The following is an 18,647-nucleotide window of genomic DNA, read 5'->3' as shown; positions in this document are numbered from 1 at the left end:
GTGTTAGGCTAGTGTATGATACAGGATGGCTGTCAGAATAACAATTCTGTAATGAATACCCTTCGCTGCATGCATAACATACAATGAAATATCATGGTGGCTGACTTGAACCTCTGCAATTCATTGTAGTGTGATCCAATGAAAAGAGAATCTAATTTATACATATCCTGGAACCACATTCATTACTGATGTCACTCCTTTGAACTGAGTAAGTATAAGTCTGACCTCTGGTGTCTTTAAATTATTCAGTCATGAATCAGAGTTCCATATGGGCAAATGCCAGTTTCCTTCAAATTAAACTGGTCCCAAGTTTGGTTGGGGGTCCTGGTAGCATGGCCTAGTTTGTAGGCTGTTAGATTTCAGCTTGCTTATTATAGTCCTCCAAACGTGTTATTGCTTTATAACAGAAGACCCACACAATCTTTGACTCAAAGTCCTATCTATAGTCCTAAAGTTATAATGACCTGAAAATAAATCAAAATAGTAAACTTTAATCAAGTACCGTGTCTTCACTTCCATTAGTGTGAGAATTACCATAACTGACATGTATAAGTTCTCTCTCAAGAATGCTTGCACCATCATAGGCTTGGTGGCCACCTGTGTCCAGTTAAGATACTGAGACAAAATTATGCACTTACCTGTCACTATACTTCATCACCATTTGTCTGGCTTATCCACCTGTTGCATTTAATCATAAACCTAGATGATTTCTCTGAGGTAGGTCCTGTTTGTGCTCATTTGTGCAGTGTCCCCTGTCTGGGACCTTGAGGTGCTACAGTAATAAAAGATTATTTATGAATTCAAGAAAAGTTTCCAGATGAGATATTGCAGCATTTTAAGTATTTATTTACACTCGGAGGTAGAGTGAAAAAGCAGAGTTACTTATTACGAACGCTGTGTATTGCTGTGATTAGAGCTATGGCTTTGAAGTCTTGCAAACAAAAGAGTTTTTTAGTTACCATCATACGGACAAGTTGGATTGGTTTTGAAATGGCTGTACCTCACTGCTGTTCTCTGGGTCATTTGATTTCAGGCCCAGCACATCACCGGCTTTACTTCCTTCCAAGCTTTATCTCTGATGTACAAGATAGATGTGAGCTGCTCCATGTGCCCTTTGGTTATCTAGCTGGCTGCATGTTTATCTGACACTGACAAAGATCTGAAGTTTAGATACTGTGTTGTGTAATAGGAACACCATGAACACATTGTAGATTCTTCTGCTGATTCTTGAGACCTATTTTGATTGAAATGTACAGCATGAAATTCCTATTCCAAACCTATGTAAATATTCCAAAAAGTGGATAGAAAGGCCATTGTAGGAATCGCTTTTTTACACAGATGGCAAACATTACAAAATCCTGTTTGTGATGGAATTTATACATGGAGATTAGGATCCAAATTAGATGAGTTCATATTTCAGCATAAAAGGACTTTGACCAGTCACTGGCTATTCTCTGCTACTTTGCCATTACAAGAAGTAGTACTTTTGCAGCCTGTACCATACCACTTACTGACATAGGATATCTACTGTTTGGTATATATTAGCCTGATCCAAACTTTGGAAAACTTCCTGGCTTTTCCCAACTTGAATCAAAATCCTTGATGTGGATCTCTTTAAACTTGGATCAGGATCTGAAATTTGTAGCTCAGAGCCATGTCTGCCTTGTCAGCAGATTTCTGATGAGTCACACCATTCTTTCATGCTGTCTCTAAATCCTATAAGGTGTGAATACTGCTGAGTTCCTTCCAGTCATTCTGGTTGGATGAAGCACATGGGATCAGAGGAATACTTCTAGTTATCTCAGTTAAACAAAGATAATAGAATACAAGCACTGGAGTCCAGCATGGAAGTCCAATCTGGAACTAGATGAATTCCTTGGTTTTTGATGAATGTTAGTTTACATGTGCAACCAATATCTGTGACCTTATGTCTCAGACCACTGCAGATCATGCCAGACAAACACGTCCCATTTTGAAAAGTGTAAGCCTCAGTGTATAGTCCGCACAAAGGGCGACTGTTTGGGCATACTCTCTTTAGGCTTATTTTGTTTCAATTTTTCACAGTCCAAATTGATAAGTTAAATTGTCCAGGACCTTTGATTTTTAATGCCTCTTATTCGGCTGCAGAAATGCTTTGTCCTGCTACTTTCTCTGGGTCCAGGGGTAAAAGTAACTTAAAGGATTTACCGGTAGGACAGAGTTCTGAGCAGGGGCGTGGCCTCAACCAGAAGAGGTGGGGCATTTCAAGATTTAAACGCCCTGGGGCTCCGGCTGGGGCTCGGAGCCCTAGGGCCTTTAAATCACCCCAGAGCTACCAGCTGCAGAGGTAGCAGCGACAGGGCTCCGGCAGTAATTGAAAGGGCCCGGGGCTCCCCAAAGTGGCAGGAGCACGGGGCTTTTCAAATCCCCGCCTGAGCCCGGCTGCCGGAGCCCCGGGGCTCTGGCAGTGATTTAAAGGGCCAGAGGCTCTGGCCGCTGCGGGGAGCCCTGGGCCCTTTAAAGCACTGCCGGAGCTCCAGCAGCGGTGCTCGGGTGGTGCTTTAAAGGGCCCGGGGCTTCCCACAGGGGCCGGAGCTCCAGGCCCTTTAAATCGCTGCCAGAGCCCCGGGGCTCCGGCAGCCAGGCTCGGGCAGTGATTTTAAAGGGCCTGGTGCTTACTTTTACCTCTGTCTGGGTCAGATTGTCCCATTAACTCATGCTCAGCAGTACCTTAATTCTATGAAGCCTCTCATTTCAGTGAGGTACTACTTAACCTGACTAAGGGTAGCATAATCATCTCTAACTGTGGGGGAAATTGTCAGTTCTTCCCCCATTCGCTTTTTAATGAGCTCCTGTGCAAACCTTTCCAGACAAATAACTTGAGACAAGTTTGCTTCCTAGCATTTCCTTGATGGGGAAAAGTATCCACTCTTCTCAAGGAACTTGGCATAGAAGCTTCTTATTACAAAGAAGAATCTTATTGTGAACTGTGTACAAACAAATCATAAGATGAGACAATGGAGAACTCTTTGTGCAAGAGGACACAGGATACAGAAATCTCCTGAGACTGCCTCATGGACTGATAAGAACGTATTCCAAGACTGCCTAGAGTAGCTGACTGCATTTAAGGTATTTTATATTACTACATACATTTTGGTGTTAGCCTTAAATAAGTAATTAAAAACTTTCAGAGAGGAAGAAAGATCCAACTAAAAGGAGTTGTTGAAAGAAATAACTGACAGTGCTGTGGTCAATCTATCTCTTGTTCTTTTTGGGGAAACTGAACAATTTTTTTCGTTCCCGCAACATTTTGGGCCTTTGGGACACAGTCTGCCTTATAACCCTGGGTGTGTTTTGGCTGTGCAGCTTTGGTTCAGAGCTCTAACCCCAGTAGTACACAAGTTTCCCCCGGCTTTGCCCGACCCAGTTACTCCTTCAGTCTGAACTTAGTATCCCGCCAGCCCTGAATTTGCCCTAAAATCATCCCACTTGAGGTACCAGTCCCTCTCACTGAACCCTCAGAGAAAGTGTTCAGTTCACTGCCTTTACAGAGACAGTAAAACATTCCAACCTGTTTGCTTTCTAGAAGCACTACACTTCACTGAACATACACAGCACCTATTTATAATAAAAGCCCAACAAGTTTCTAAACAAAAGTACACGGATAAAGTGATACCAATTAAGAGTGATACAACTAAAAATGGTTACAAGCAAATAAAAGTGAAAATGCACATGTAACAGTCTAAAACTTAATCTAGCAAGATAGTTTTTCAAGATGATCCCTCCCATCCACAGTCTCCTTCTCAGCTTTTTACTGGCCAGAACCTATCACAGAGATCAAATTACTTGGTTCCTTTGTCTCCATAAGGTGACGAATCAAGATGGAGTCTCTCTCTGTGCCTTATATTCCCAAGGAATTGCTTTGTTTTGCAAGTTAGGAAGGCCTTCTGGGGATTTAGTCTTCTGTGTCTCTTTGGCGTACAAGATCCATATTAATTCCCCTTCTGTCTCAAGTTCAGGATCAGGATCACCTCACTGATGTAGCTGGATAGCTTTATTTACTGCTAATATGTACATTGAGATAAAACCATGTTCCTTTGTCTAGGGCAGACTTATTTGTCACCTTTATCTTGGCTAGGCTGTCTGGTTTTAAACATGTTCTAATAACATCATACAGAGGGAATTCCCAATTTCACATGTAACATTAACACATTCGTTTCACTGTGATATTAATAGCCACTGTGCTGTTAGCTTTCATATGATACATCGCAAGGCATATTTTGTACAAATATCTTTGCAGTAGGGTATAGGGTGTGAATACAGGCGTGCCTAGGTTCATGCTTCTGTGACGGGATGGACTAGTTGGGAGCACTTAGCAGCAACTTCTTTTCAAGTGAGAATGGCCACACCTGCTTTAAGAATAACAAGCTGAAATGAAAGATCTCAATCAGATTGGTGTGACTAATTCTGCTGGGAAAAAATTTCCTGTAAACACTTAGCATTTCTTTTTTTTAAAAGAGCCTATTCCAAAAAGTTTAAACAGAGTGGGGCAGATCTTCTGCTGGAGAAAGAAGGACATTAGTCACTTTCTGCCTCCCTGATTTTGGGGGAGCAGCCAGGGGCCAGTTCCACCACTGTTCAAATTTAAGCTAGCTGGATTGCCCTTTCCTGGATGCTGGAGGGCAGCATATTCCAGTCATGGCCTCTCCCATCGCCTTGCATCCAGATCTCCACCCACACACCCACCAGCAGTCCTAAAATGCTGTTTGAACAGCTCACGATCCTGAGGATTTGGCCCATTATCTTGAAAGTAGCTATTCTCATAGCTCTCAAATGCAGAATTCACTGGTGGATATAATATAGCTTCTATAAGATTACATCTCAGTTGCTCAGAATACCATGAAACACAATCCGTTACCTGTCTAGAGAGAGAAAAACCATGTTACATTTAATTTGGATTATGATTAACGCCCCCCTCCCTATTATTTTTTTCTCACTGCAGCCTACAAATCAATCCCAGTGAAAGAACTGGGATGTGTTTATATCCTGTGATTGTACAATTAGGGTTTTACTTTGGAAGCCAGCAAAGCGTATCAATGAACTAAGAACATGGAACAAGATGAACCAACTGTCATCATCTAACAGTTGGGGGAATCGAAACAGAATAATCTCTTACAGTTGGAGAGAATTGGTTATAATGACTTTGTTAAAACCAAACAGCGGGTGAAATGTGAACGTATCATATCACTGCTAATAATGCAGATGTCCGTTTATATTTGACTGAAGCCTGTCCTTCCTGGGAACAGCCCCCTTTATCAATTACCCATTACTCAAATTCGGTACTGATAGAGCAGTTAGAAGAAATTGCATGGCTAACCCATTGAACAGGTCTTTGAAAAATTATCTGTATTTGTATTCACAAAACCCCTCTTTCAAGACCTTCCATCAGCCAAGGGCATAAAAAAATTATCCATCCCACTTTCCACATGCAATTGTGTTTATAATAGGTGCACATGCATTTTCATAGAATCATAGGATAGGAAGGGACCTCAAGAGATCATCTAGTCCAGTCCCCTACATTCATGGCAGGACTAAGTATTATCTATACTATCCCTGAGAGGTGATTTTGCACAATTCCTCATTTGCTTGGCCCTTGAAAAATATGACCATGATAATTCCATTGTCAGTGAATTTAGTTTAGAAGCCAGGATGCATCGTGAACTTTAATTTTCTCTTTGAAACCAACTTTGGAGGAACTTGCAGAGTGTAAATCACTGCAGTTGCTTAAAGTCCTAGATTAAAAATCTAGGAACAGCAAACGGACATTTGACATTTCAAATGCAAGTGTGTAAAATCTAAAGAATGTGTAACAAGAGACCATTATCAGGCTGAAGCAGGACATAAAAATATACAAGTCTTTCTGAGCTGTGTTGATAACTGACCTTATGGAATGTGCATTATGTCATAGACACTGACAGCTTTAACTAGACAGGAAAACACAAGCACCTTTTTTGTGATAGCAATGGGTGCCTGGATTATCTTTACTGACCTTATCCGAAGAATAATAAAGGCTTCGATTCCTCATTTTGTTCTTACTATTATTTTATTTTATTTGTCTTTTGACTAACACCTCAATTAAGAAAAAGGCTACTATGCAAGCTGTGCCAAGATGTCAACTCCTGCAACCTTGCACGTGGCCTTTCTGATGTGATTCATCTTGAGAGCCATATATTAAGAAGCAGACACAACTTGGAAGGCCTTGACCACATGAGAAAGTTGTGCTGCTTGAACTACACTGGCTAAATGTAGAAGCAGTTACTCTGGTATAAAGGTGTGTTATACTATGTATAGCTATGCCCATATCAGACAGGGAATTATTGTACTGGTATCAGGTGCCTTTATTATCGGTATAAGTGCATCCAGACTGGCTTTTACTGGTATAACTATTTCACTAAAAAAAAATCACAATGCTAACTGACACAGCTATACCAGTAACACTTTCATGTGCAGCCCAGAGAGTAGGCAATGTATGTATCCCATGCTGTGCTGCTGTGCATGCCACCTCATGCCTTTTTGTTCTCATATTAAAAATCAGTAGGAATCCTGAGCTATGACAATGTTTCTTTAACCAGAAAGACAGCACTATGGACCTGCTAAAAGCTTTCCCCACTGTGCCCCAAACTGGATCATCATGGTAACTTAGTCTTGTTTGTGGCACTACATGCTTCAATGTGGTCTCAAAGCTCTGAAGAATCTAGCACACCTGTGCACATTATGCTTATTGGAAATGCTAACTCATTTTCAGGGGCTTTAAATCCCTGCTCCCTCTCCTCAGCCACACATAGGGCTTAAACCAGTGATTGGATCAGGACTCTTACTGGGCCAAATCTTTGCAGGGTTGGAGTTTCTGGAAGCACCTCAGGATTTGACCCAATAGGTTAGTTTCAAAAACAAGAATAGTAATTTGCACTAAGCAATGCAATGGTAAAGACCGCATCTGAAAGGTGCTGAGCATCCTCTGATGCAGGGAGAGCTGAGCACCACAGAGCTACAGGCCCAAAGCTTGCAGTAAGACCTAGATATTACGTTTTTTGTGCCATCTAAGAGGCCACTTTTTAAATGTTCATTTAACAGACTCCAAAATAAATTCTGTTTGTATAATATTCCCTACACCACCAATGAATTTATTTAGAAATGGGCTTGTTGCTCTGAAAATCTGTTCTGGAATTGTAATAGAATTCACTAAAGTATAATTTCCAGCCATAGATTACACTACTGGGAACAATGTTTGTATGTGGGTTACTCTAGCTTCCCTGTAAAGCTGTCTGGCAGAGACCTTGTGCTTGCAGCTTTCACTAAGTGTCAGAACTGCATACTCTTTAACCTGGACTCTGTAGGAGAATAAGGTTTCACTAGACTAGTGTCTCCTGCATAAAGCCCGAGGGCTGCTGGCTGGAAGATGGCACCTTGTCCAAAGACAAATGGAGTCCTCATGAAGGAAATATTAGAGCTATACCATTGAAAATGCATCCTATTTGAAAGACAGCTTGAACCATAATATAATGCCTATACTGTCATGAACTGGTTAGTGTGCATCATTGTCTTCTACTGATAATTTATTAATGATGCTCACTATGCATCAGAGTCCCTATATTGCTAATGGCAAATCTTCTTAATTCAAGTCCCACCTTGAAGCAGAAGGATTAGAGTCCTCTTGCATAAAGTCCCCATCGTGAAGTTCCAAAAGGCATGGTGACAATCACAGTGTCTCCAGAGAAGTCATGGATTTATTTGGTGTATTTGATATCTCGCTACATATAAAACTGTAAAGGAATGGATATTCTCTCTAGTATGTACTTAAAAGTACTGGCATGGGTATTTTTATTTAAAAATGCATCTCCTCCAGCAAACAAATATTTAGATGCATTTTTAAAGACATTATATATTATTTAATATTTTCCCTTGAATGAATAAAAAAAGTCAGTACCAAAAAACAAACAAACTCAGATATTAAAACTGGTCATAAACTTAACACGTTATCCTAATTTGGTTTCCTTATTTACAAAATACACATCAATATAAATATTTAATACAATAACTACAGTGGGGAAAGACATGATTATAGTGAGAATGCTTAGTGAAGTGAAAACTTGCCTTTCCAATTACTTCCATTTTTAGTTTGGGATAGGGCCTTTTTTCATAATAGGACAAAACTGTAGTGAATTAATGGCAAATATATATCCAGAATGAAGTCATTTTTGTATATAATGTGAGCCCAAGGAAGTATATTGCAACCTAGATGTGCAGCTTTGCATTTGCTCCATATAATAAGCTCAATACCAAACTGGCAAAGAATAACAAATGTTTAATCCAAAGAGTGTTTCACATGATTTCATAAATAATTAATCCAATGTAACTTTAAAATACCTCAAAAATCTATTGGTGCAAATATTAATCTAAACATGGACTAAATGCAAAACCCGTGAAACAAACTGCATTATGGCCGTGGTCCTACAAGTTGCTCCATAAAAGTGTGGGCACTGACTTCATATAACCACTGCAAACTCAGGCTCTCTGTGTGCATATTTGATCTTGTCACCTTGCCTCTGCCTTCATATCCATCTCTGCCAAGACTACTATCTTTCTCAACTGGCCCTTCACACACATTCATCTAACAAGTGTTTTTAGCAAATTGCTAAATTCAAAGCCATAACCACATGAAACTTCCTTGGTTTAGGGCTGAAACATTCTGTTTTCTACCCATGCAGTAAGAAAATGACTTCAAAAAAATCTAGGGATTGGCTCAGATGGTCCAAATAAGAGGGAGTTCCTTCATAATTGGATTAGCATCAGCAGATGTCATCTTGTGTGACCTGTTTTTCAGTTCTACAAGTGTTATGTCTCCCTGTCGAAAGCTGCACTAGATGTGAGAGGAACAGGAACATCCATGGCATAGCTATACATGGGCCAGGCATAATCTGCTTCTCACCACTGGAGAGCATGAGGGATGTGGAAGACTTGCAGTGAGGGCTTCTGGCCATGTTCATGGCCCCATAGAGGAAGTTTTTGGGAGGGGTGAAGGGCTCCCCTATCTATTTGCATTGCTGCACTGGCTTTGTCTTTTGAAAAGGGGTAACAAGAAGTTCCTCTCCTCAATCTCCAGCCCAGCAACTTGTAGAGGCATTAAGTCCTTGAAAGACAAATCTCCAGGCACTGCCTTTCAGTGGCTGAGCTGCCTTCCCGCCGGCGCCCCCCCTTCCTTCCCCCCGGCACAGCAATAGAAAGCCCTGGGTCTATTCATTTTATCTGAAATGTCCCCATTCCTGCCCATGCAGGTGATAGTATGCAGTTGCACTCTGCTGCACAGGAGCTAAGAAAGCTGCCTTTGAAAAAACTGGATCCCTTTCTGACCGTATACATTTTCTTAAACACTTGGAAAAGAGATTTCCCATTTCTATTACCACTACTATTCAGAGTTATAGTTAGACACTCGCATTTCTCAATTTTTTCCCCTCCCATCAGGAAGGTTACAATTGGTAACTTCCAGCTGATTTTATTTTCTCCCTTGTGACTGACTGACTGAAAACTGCAGAGGATTTTTTCTTTTGGTTGTCTTTGGACTGGGATTCTGGATTAAGTTCAGAGCTCTCCCATGTACAACCTGCATTACTTTGCATAAATGACTTACTCTCTCATACCTTCTCTGTGCTGATGCAACTTTATCCCCATCCTTTCATGGTCTTGTTTATTTTGATTATAAACTCTTTTGCGGCAGGGGCTGTCTCTCGTGATGTGTTTTTTTACAGTCTAGCAAATGGGTCCAGATCAAATCTGCAGCTTCTGTAACCCACCCACCACCTATGACTAGAATATATGCCCTACTTACAGTGTTTTAATCAAAACTTTTGGAATGAGGTCTTTAGTCCCTCACCTGATGCCATTTGTGAGAACAAGTGGTACATTCTTTCTACATTTGGGTTTAATCATTACTCTCTCAAGTAAATACTTACATTCAAAATTGTCAACTCTCTGGACAAGGAAGTATGCTAGCTGCACCATTATGTCCCACCTCCTAGAGCGACAGTTCTGCGCTCACCACTTGTATTCATATTATCCAGGATAGCTTTTTTAAAAGTCAATTTGTTCTCTTGATGGATCATATTGTATCTGAACATCAGGGCTGAGAGAAAACTGACTTTTCCTGTTACTTTAATTAGGGTCATTACAGAAATGCATGTTCTGTTTCTGTGAGTATCATATTAGCAAGGCATACTTTGAAGCTGCTGTTTCCCCTTGCATGTAATTATGCAGTAATCTGCTACTCTAATTTACCTCTTTTTCTTTGCCCTGTTTTGGAATGATCTTCAATGTTAAAGACAGTTCAGAGAGAGGGAGGAGGGAAAAAAGAAATCCGTTATTAGTCCTGAAGTTTCATTTTCTCTTCTCTTTTCTCCTTAGGGGGATCTGCAACTTCCTTTTCTGCTTCTATTTTTGTAGTACCGGATATGAAAACATGCATGAAAGGTAAATGTAATTCACAATGGACTAAAATAGAGTGCTTTAGGACTTCATAAATTCCACCAAAGTCCATTTTCTTAGGACTCCTACTCTATTCGATTAGCATGACATTTGCAGCAATCTGATTATTTTCTGGTCTTTTTTTTGGTTTATGCCACTGATCCTTACTGAGGAAGAAATGTGCTTCAGTTATAGATAAGTTAAAAGAGTAAGACCTGATTCTCCTCCCTTTACACATATTTTGCAGTGGTGTAACTACATGGACTTCTGACTCACTGATTTTAATGAGACTAGATCAGGCTCCTTAAGTTTAAATTTCAAAACTCTTGATTGAAGTTTGAATTTGCAATGTTATTTTTAAAAAATGGATTGTTATTTTAAGCCCACATACATGATTGTGGGCATAAAAATACAGGTTGAAATGACAGTAGAGCTGATCAAAGATTACAATAAAAATATTTACTGAACAGAGTTGATTATTTTACCTGTATCCACTGACTAATATATTTGCCAAATACTATTCAACCAGATGGGGAGATGGTTGAATATTCAATCAAGTATTTATTTGAATACCAGAGAAAATTTGGCAAGTGTAATTTCAGGTAGCGCTAGGCTTCACCCAGTCCTAGAATTCAGCCACCTGGCACTTTTATTGTATATCACAGAAAGATCTAGGTGCCTCCAATCACGTCAGAGTCCCTTTGTGCTTACAAAAACCCAAATTCTGCAAACACTTAAGCACTCGAGTAACTTCCAGCACATGCACACTCCTAGTGAGTTCAATGGAACTACTCAGATGATTTACTCACACATGGAAGTGTTCGTAGAATTGGGGCCACATACTTTAATCAAGCCTTTTAATTAGGGTCTTATTCAAACAGAATGTATCAAGGGAAACAATGTGTGGATGTGGAGGGAGGAAGGATCAGTAACAAAAAAAAACATGGGCTGTTTTAGGGTATAGCAGATGTGTTCATAACTCATAGCCCATCAGTAATGCTAACTTCTGCTTGCTACCTAAATAGCAGTTACAGCAGCCAATCTGGTCCAGCAGGTGTGTGTACAATTTGCATTTCACCTACTATTGATTACGCCAGCCCTTATATACAAATACACTTTCGAGGATAGTTTGAAATTTGAAAAACTGGACTCGCTCTTGATCTCATTCAAATCAGCGGGAGTTCTGTCCCTGACTTCAGTAGGACAAGGAGCAGCTAAAATAATGGGGGAGCTAGCACTGCAGATGGAAAGAGGGAAATCTCCACTAGCATTTCTTGATATGAATAAAGCAATGATCCCTACTCCTGCTACTCCTTTCTCTGTGTAGTCAGCACTGGTAGAGACCTACAACAACTAAGATAGAACAACTAAGTGGCCATTGTCAGCTCTTCCCCGACCCCTGTGCCCCCCAGACCATCTGCAGTAATTGACTCTTCAGTTTGCACCCATTGATTAGCTGTCTCTCTGAAAATCTTCAGCAGGTGCACATTGCAACTAAAGGGCTTGTGTGGACGAGCTTCTCATGGTATTGAAAGGGAAAATCTTAAACAAATGAACAACCCCTCTATGTTGCTGTGTGATGTGCTTAGTAAACAAGAAAATATATATCAGTATAATTTATGCATTAGAAAAGGTTTGCATCACAGTTGGCTGAACCTGACTGCTGTTTATGTTGAAAGAATTAAAATAAATATACTGTAGTTTAGGACTTTATCCATCCCATGCTGGTCTCGGCACTACTTGTATGCATGGACTACTTTGATTCAGGCACCCCTTTATGTAGAACCATGTATTATTTGACATAACAGCATGGGATGCCATCAAGCTTAAAATGGCAGTCAAACAACTTTTAATCTTTTAAAGATGGCTTTTACTTATTCTGCATAAAATCTTTTAAAATATAACCATTGAAAAGGAAAAGTGGTATGTGTGGGGTCTTTTGTAACAAGATGGTTTTAAAGTATGCCCACTGATTTGTTAATGTAGGGTTGTTTATGTATGATGGCCTACTGCCCTTGACTGCTTGTCCCTTCCGAGCTGGTTCTGCTCATCTTGACTCTAGCTCATCATCACAGCTCACACTGTGGGGATGAAGTAAAGTCTTCACCCATTCCTTGTCCCTCTTCCCCACTTCCCATTTGTTCACAAGGTGGATGGGGCAGCTCCAGAAGGCCTGTCACCTCCCTTCTCCATGTGCTTGGACTAATGATGTGGGTATCCTGTCTTACAAGGGAGCAAGTGAGTACTTGATTGCCCCTTCACTTCTGTGTGCAAACGTATATAGGGCAAGTGACAATCTTGCCCATAACAGACATAGAAAAGGTGACAATGAAAGTACATTGGAACAAGTGCAATTAACTTTACACACCTGAATAAACTCTGAACAGTTTACACAGCCTTCCATTCCAATAGGGAACCAAAACAATTTGCCGGTGCAGCCTCAAATCTCCATATATGCTAACCTGTGTTGTAAGCCAGAGACAAACTTGCATGGGACTTTCAAAGGGATGATATGTGCACAGAAATGGGCTATTTGTTGAGCTGGGTCCCAGGGATATTACTCATTTTCACAACTGCCCATTTATCCTGCCCTATAGAAAGCTAGTCATGGATTAGGCAGGGACACACCAAGAGGTGCAGGGGAAGGTAGCGTCCAGTCAGCCCATTTACAACTCTGCTTGTCACTCCACTTCAAAAGAGGAAGCAGCTGTGGATACATACAGGTGCACAATGGGTCTCAGTGGAAATTGCTTGGGGCCGAGGATTTCTGAAAATTGGGCACCACTACAGTTAGGTGACTAAATGGGAGACCACTCTTTGGAAAAATCTGCCCTCAAGGAAGGGTGCTGAGCACTTCTGGAAGCGAGTCCCTTAGAGGAGTTGTGAGTGCTGTCTATTGAGAGAGGCCGACAGGGTTTAGGGATGAGAGAAGGAAGCAGGCTGGTGGTGGAGGGCTGAGGGTGGTTGGCAGAGCTGGGGGAGGGTGACATAGAGCCTGGTCTATGGTGTAGCCAGGGCCGGCTCCAGTTTTTTTGCCACCCCAAGCGGCGAAGAAAAAAAAAAAAAGAAAAAAACGATTGAGCTGCCGCTGAAGTGCCGCTGAAGAGGAAGAGACGGAGTGAAGGACCCGCTGTCGAATTGCCGCCGAATACTAAAGCGGAGCACTTGAGCTACCTGCCGCCAAAGACCTAGACATGCCGCCCCAATAATGGACGGACTGCCACCCCATTCTATTGGCTGTCCCAGGCACCTGCTTCCTTCACTGGTGCCTGGAGCCGGCCCTGGGTGCAGCAGCAGACTTCACAGGGGTTTTCTGCTATGTCCAGAGTTTTCCTCTGTCCAGGGTGCAGTTCTTGCATCTATGTCTTCTAGATTCACTGCAAACTCGAGAAGACAATAGGCTGTGTTCTAATCCTGCTCAAACTTTATTTTTTGACAGGCAGAGTGTTGCTCATATTTGAAATAGTTACAGCCATTGACTGATGAGCAGGGAAAAAGAACAGCTAGGAAGAATTAACAGCCTTCACCTGATTGTATATGATCCTGAATAAAGATTATTCAACCAGAACCTTGAACCTGGAAGCATGATTTCATCTATTATCCCCAGGCAAAAAGCTTTGCTAACCTAGAGTTAAGGGTGAAAGAATATATTGCTTACTTCAGCCAAAAATCTCTTCAGTGATTGCTGTGGTTTTTCTAAACAAAACAAAACAAATACTACACATGCTATAAATGCACAGCCAAGGTCACCCGAACAACCTTAACTCTGACTCCAAAGTGCAACTGTGAAAATAACCAGCAGTATTGTCAGCATCCATCAGTCACACAGGATCATCTCCAGGAGTGACCAGAAAAATGTGGATCCCTTACTCCTAATTGTAATTAAACTTAATGAAGGATACATTTGTATATACATTACTATATACCAGTGGTGGCCAAACATACTGACTGTCTGAGCCGAATACAACAATCTTCAGAAGCCAGGGTGCACGTGGCGGGGCTCAGGGCTTCAGCAGGCACACCCTGCGGCAAGTCCTTGCCCCCGCCCCCCGCTGGGCAGAAGCCAGAGGCAACATATGGGGGGCCACATGGATGCATGTTTTCCCCCTACATTTTTGCCAGGGTTTGCTGGACCCACTTGGTCATATGGTGCCACCAGGCCCCCTCCCTAAATGGAAGCTGCTGGAGCCAGCAAACTGGGAGCTGCGGAAGCCAGGTGGTGGGAGCCAGTGGCAAATAGCTGGGAGCTGCAGGGAGAGCCACTGCTTTTGCTGCTGCTGCTTCTCCCCACAGAGCTAAAGCAGCCGCCTCTCCCTGTAGCTCCCAGCTCTTTGCTGCTGACGCTCCACAAGGAGCTAACATCTGGGAGTTGCAGGGAAGGGCTGCTGAGGGTAAGAGCGTGCCTGTAGGGGGCATGACTCAAGCTGTTTGGGGGCCAAACCTTTAAATTGTGCCCCCCACTGTTCACAGGCACCAGTTGTCTCTGGCAGAAGCCCCTAGCCCCACCATCCTGCTGCAGGGGAGAAGCCCTGAGCCTCCTCCCATCCTAGTCTGGTAGGCAGAGAATGGGGGGGGGAGGGGGGCATATGTGGGGCTCTGTGAGCAACACTTTGACTGTAAAAGAGCCACGTGTAGCTCACGAGCCACAGTTTGGCCACCCCTGCTATATATTTTCACTCTAAAATGTGTCTAATGGAACACTGCAGAGCACACATAGAATATTGGACATAATCCATGACCTCTTAAATGCAAAACTCCCCACCCCTTCCAATAGTAAAGTAATCACAAAGCCACCTGATTCTGCCTCACTAGGGGGGAATCACAGAAAACGACATGTGCCTTTATCATGCCCAGAACACATCTTGACTCTGGTGGGCCTGTTTGTGAAGTGCATTCTGGAATCAATAGCTCCCAGCTGGCAATGCTTTCAGAGAGACAGGAAAGGCTGTATTTTAGCAGCCTGAGGTGATGTCAGCTGCAAGAGCAATCCATGAGACGAGAGCCCTATATGGCTTAGATAGTTGCTGTGTAGCAGGGATTCTCAAACTTCATTGAACCGCGACTCCCTTCTGACAACCAAAAATTACTACATGACCCCAAAAGAGAGGGACTGAAGTCTGAGCCCCACTGCTCCGGGTGGGGGGACCAAAGTTGAAGCCCAAAGGCTTCAGCGGGCCTGTTTCCTGAGCCCTGAAGTCTAGATGTGTTTTTGTTTTACTTCAGGTTAGCTCGTGCATTAGTTACTCCAAAGTGTTAAAAAAATGGGGAGAGGGCAAACAAAAGCACACGTCTCTTTTGCAGTGAAAACAAGGCCCTTGCTATGATAAGTTATGATGCTCAGACAGTCACTAATGGTTATTGCTTGTGCTTTTGGAAACAGTCTTGTAACCTTCTGTTGTCTTACCCTTCAACTGAGGTTAATCATTTCTGCATCAGTGTTGTTTATAAGGCAACAAGTCCAGAAGCATTGTTATTGATTGCAACTCTAATGACTATGGGTGCAATCTTGTGGTTTTGAATCTTATAATGATTATGGTAATTTAAAAGTCGTGTTCTGTGGAAACAAAGTCAAGTAGGAGTAAATGGGGAAAGGCCTATTATGTTGTACACAGATTTGTGCACATTGGTGACCTTCATTTGAATACCCCTAAACTTTGGATGCAGATTTGGACAGACATCGGATCTCTGTAGCCCAGGCCTGTCTCCAATTTCAACAACCAATTTGGAGGGACTACTTTCCTTCAGACTGCACAAACGTGCAGCACTTACATTTTTACAAACCCACAGTTTATGCAGAGATTATTTTATGTTTAGCTATCACTCTCTAGCAACTGGGGCCCAGCCAGCCACAGATCTATATAAACAACAGATTTGACACATTAGATAGTTCTTATGGAGCTCATTTAGCACACGGTGCAGTGTAAATCTACCAATTGAGATCTAACCCCACCCGATGACAATTTTTTTTTTTTTTTTTTGCCAACAAAAGCAATGGGGTAACATTTAAACCAAAAAATAATGAAATCAAATCAGACGTGTATTCCTGTAAAGAAGGAGTCCTTGATATTATAAATGACTACCAGATGTCAAACAGCAAAATGCTTATTCTTCCACAAATAATAATGTGATTAATAATGCACTTTTTTTTTTTACTATGGAGTCCAGCTCTCTGTCACGGGGTACGTACTTCAATTCTAATACGTAACACAGGGAAAAGTATGCAAATTTGAAAGTAGCATAGTTTGTTGTACATCAAAGGACGGAGGAAAGTCTTTGCATCCTAGGATATTGGGCCTCCATGTAATAAGCATTAGGAACAACTGCCAACTCTAACTTGCCTTTCTTCTGGCAGAAAATAAACAGTAGTTTATGATATTGGTTTAAAAAATTGGACCAATTCATGGCCAGTCTGCCAGTACATCTTTGCCTTTAATCATGTCTTATATTCCAAGAGGAATCCTGGCAGAACATATATACATAAAGGAACGTTATAAATTGTTTTAAGGATATTCATAATCACTTCACCCAGCATTACATTTTTAGTGAAAAATGTATAATTAAGAACAATCCAAAATAGCAATCATCCAGAGAGCCTGTCTACTGACATATAGCCAGGCACTTCCATGCTTGTGAATGTGAAAACATATCAACTTGTAGCACTGTGTGTGGTCAAAACAATAATTAAAAATAGATACTCAAACACCATAAAAGATCACCATAGGAGTCTAATCAGCACAGTTTCTACAAAGGAAAATCATGCCTCTTAGAAGGAAGACCTAGATAGTGAGCGATCAGCTGTTGTGACCTGCTCACAATGTGTCATGTTTGTCTTTCTCCCAGAGGACAGAAGCAACTTCGTCTGTATGAAGTGCAAGCTGGTCTGCATATTGGAAGAGAAGGTTAGAGGACTGGAGAACCAGGTATCAACCCTGCATTGCATCAGAGAAAATGAAGATTTTCTGAACAGAAGTCAGTGTTTGGTTCTGGAAGCAAAACATACTGCGGAATCAGAGAGTGTGGTGTAGAATGGGGAAGAGTATTTGCAGCAGGTGACCTCCAGAAGAAGAAAGAGGAGAACCTATGTACCCCCAAGGCAGATAGAGGTGAGAAACTGTTTTGAGGCTGTCTCCATAGGTACTACTGCGGAGAAGGAGTTGGAAGAGCCCTCTGAGTGAAGGGATTAGAAGGAGACCCCATCGGCCGGAAGGCATGGGATGCATTGTCCTAGGGATGGGGATTCCATGACCACCACTCCCAAGAGGAGGAGACAGGCGGTGGTGGTCAGGGACTCCCTCCTAAGGGAAATGGAGTCATCCATCTGCTGACCAGACCGGGAGACTCGAGAAGTGTGCTGCTTGCCTGGAGCTAGAATCCAGGATGTAACGGAGTGTTTGCCAAGACTGATCAAGACCTCAGACCGCTACTGCTTCCCACTTCTGCATGTGGGCACCAATGATACTGCCAAGAATGACCTTGAGCGGATCACTGAAGACTACATGGCTCTGGGAAGAAGGATAAAGGAGTTTGAGGCACAGGTCATATTCTCGTCCATCCTCCCTATTGAAGGAAAAGGCCCAGGTAGGGACCATCGAATTGTGGAGGTGAATGTGTGGTTATGCAGATGGTGTCAGAGAGAGGGCTTTGGATTTTTCGACCATGGGATGTTATTCCAAGAAGGATTGCTAGGAAGAAATGGGATCCACCTAAGGAAGAGCATCTTCGCAGGCAGGCTTGCTAACCTAGTGAGGAGGGCTTTAAACTAGGTTCACCGGGGGATAGTGACCTAAGCCCAGAGGTAAGTGGGGGAGTGGGATACCGGGAAGAAACACAAGGAGGAGGGTACAAGACAGGAAGCCTCCTGATTCATACTGAGAAAGTAGGGCAATGGGCTAGTTATCTTAGGTGCATGTACACAAACACAAGAAGCCTGGTAAACAAGCAAGAAGAATTGGAAGTCCTGGCACAATCAAGGAACTATGATGTGATTGGAATAACAGAAACTTGGTGGGGCAGTTCACATGACTGGAACACGGTCATGGATGGATATAGAATATCAGGGCCGGAAGGGACCTCAGGAGGTCATCTAGTCCAACCCCCGGCTCAAAGCAGGACCAATCCCCAGACAGATTTTTACCCCAGTTCCCTAAGTG

This window comes from Malaclemys terrapin, chromosome 9, assembly GCF_027887155.1.
Source record: "Malaclemys terrapin pileata isolate rMalTer1 chromosome 9, rMalTer1.hap1, whole genome shotgun sequence".
NCBI lineage: Eukaryota > Metazoa > Chordata > Testudines > Emydidae > Malaclemys > Malaclemys terrapin.
This window is presented reverse-complemented; position numbering follows the sequence as displayed.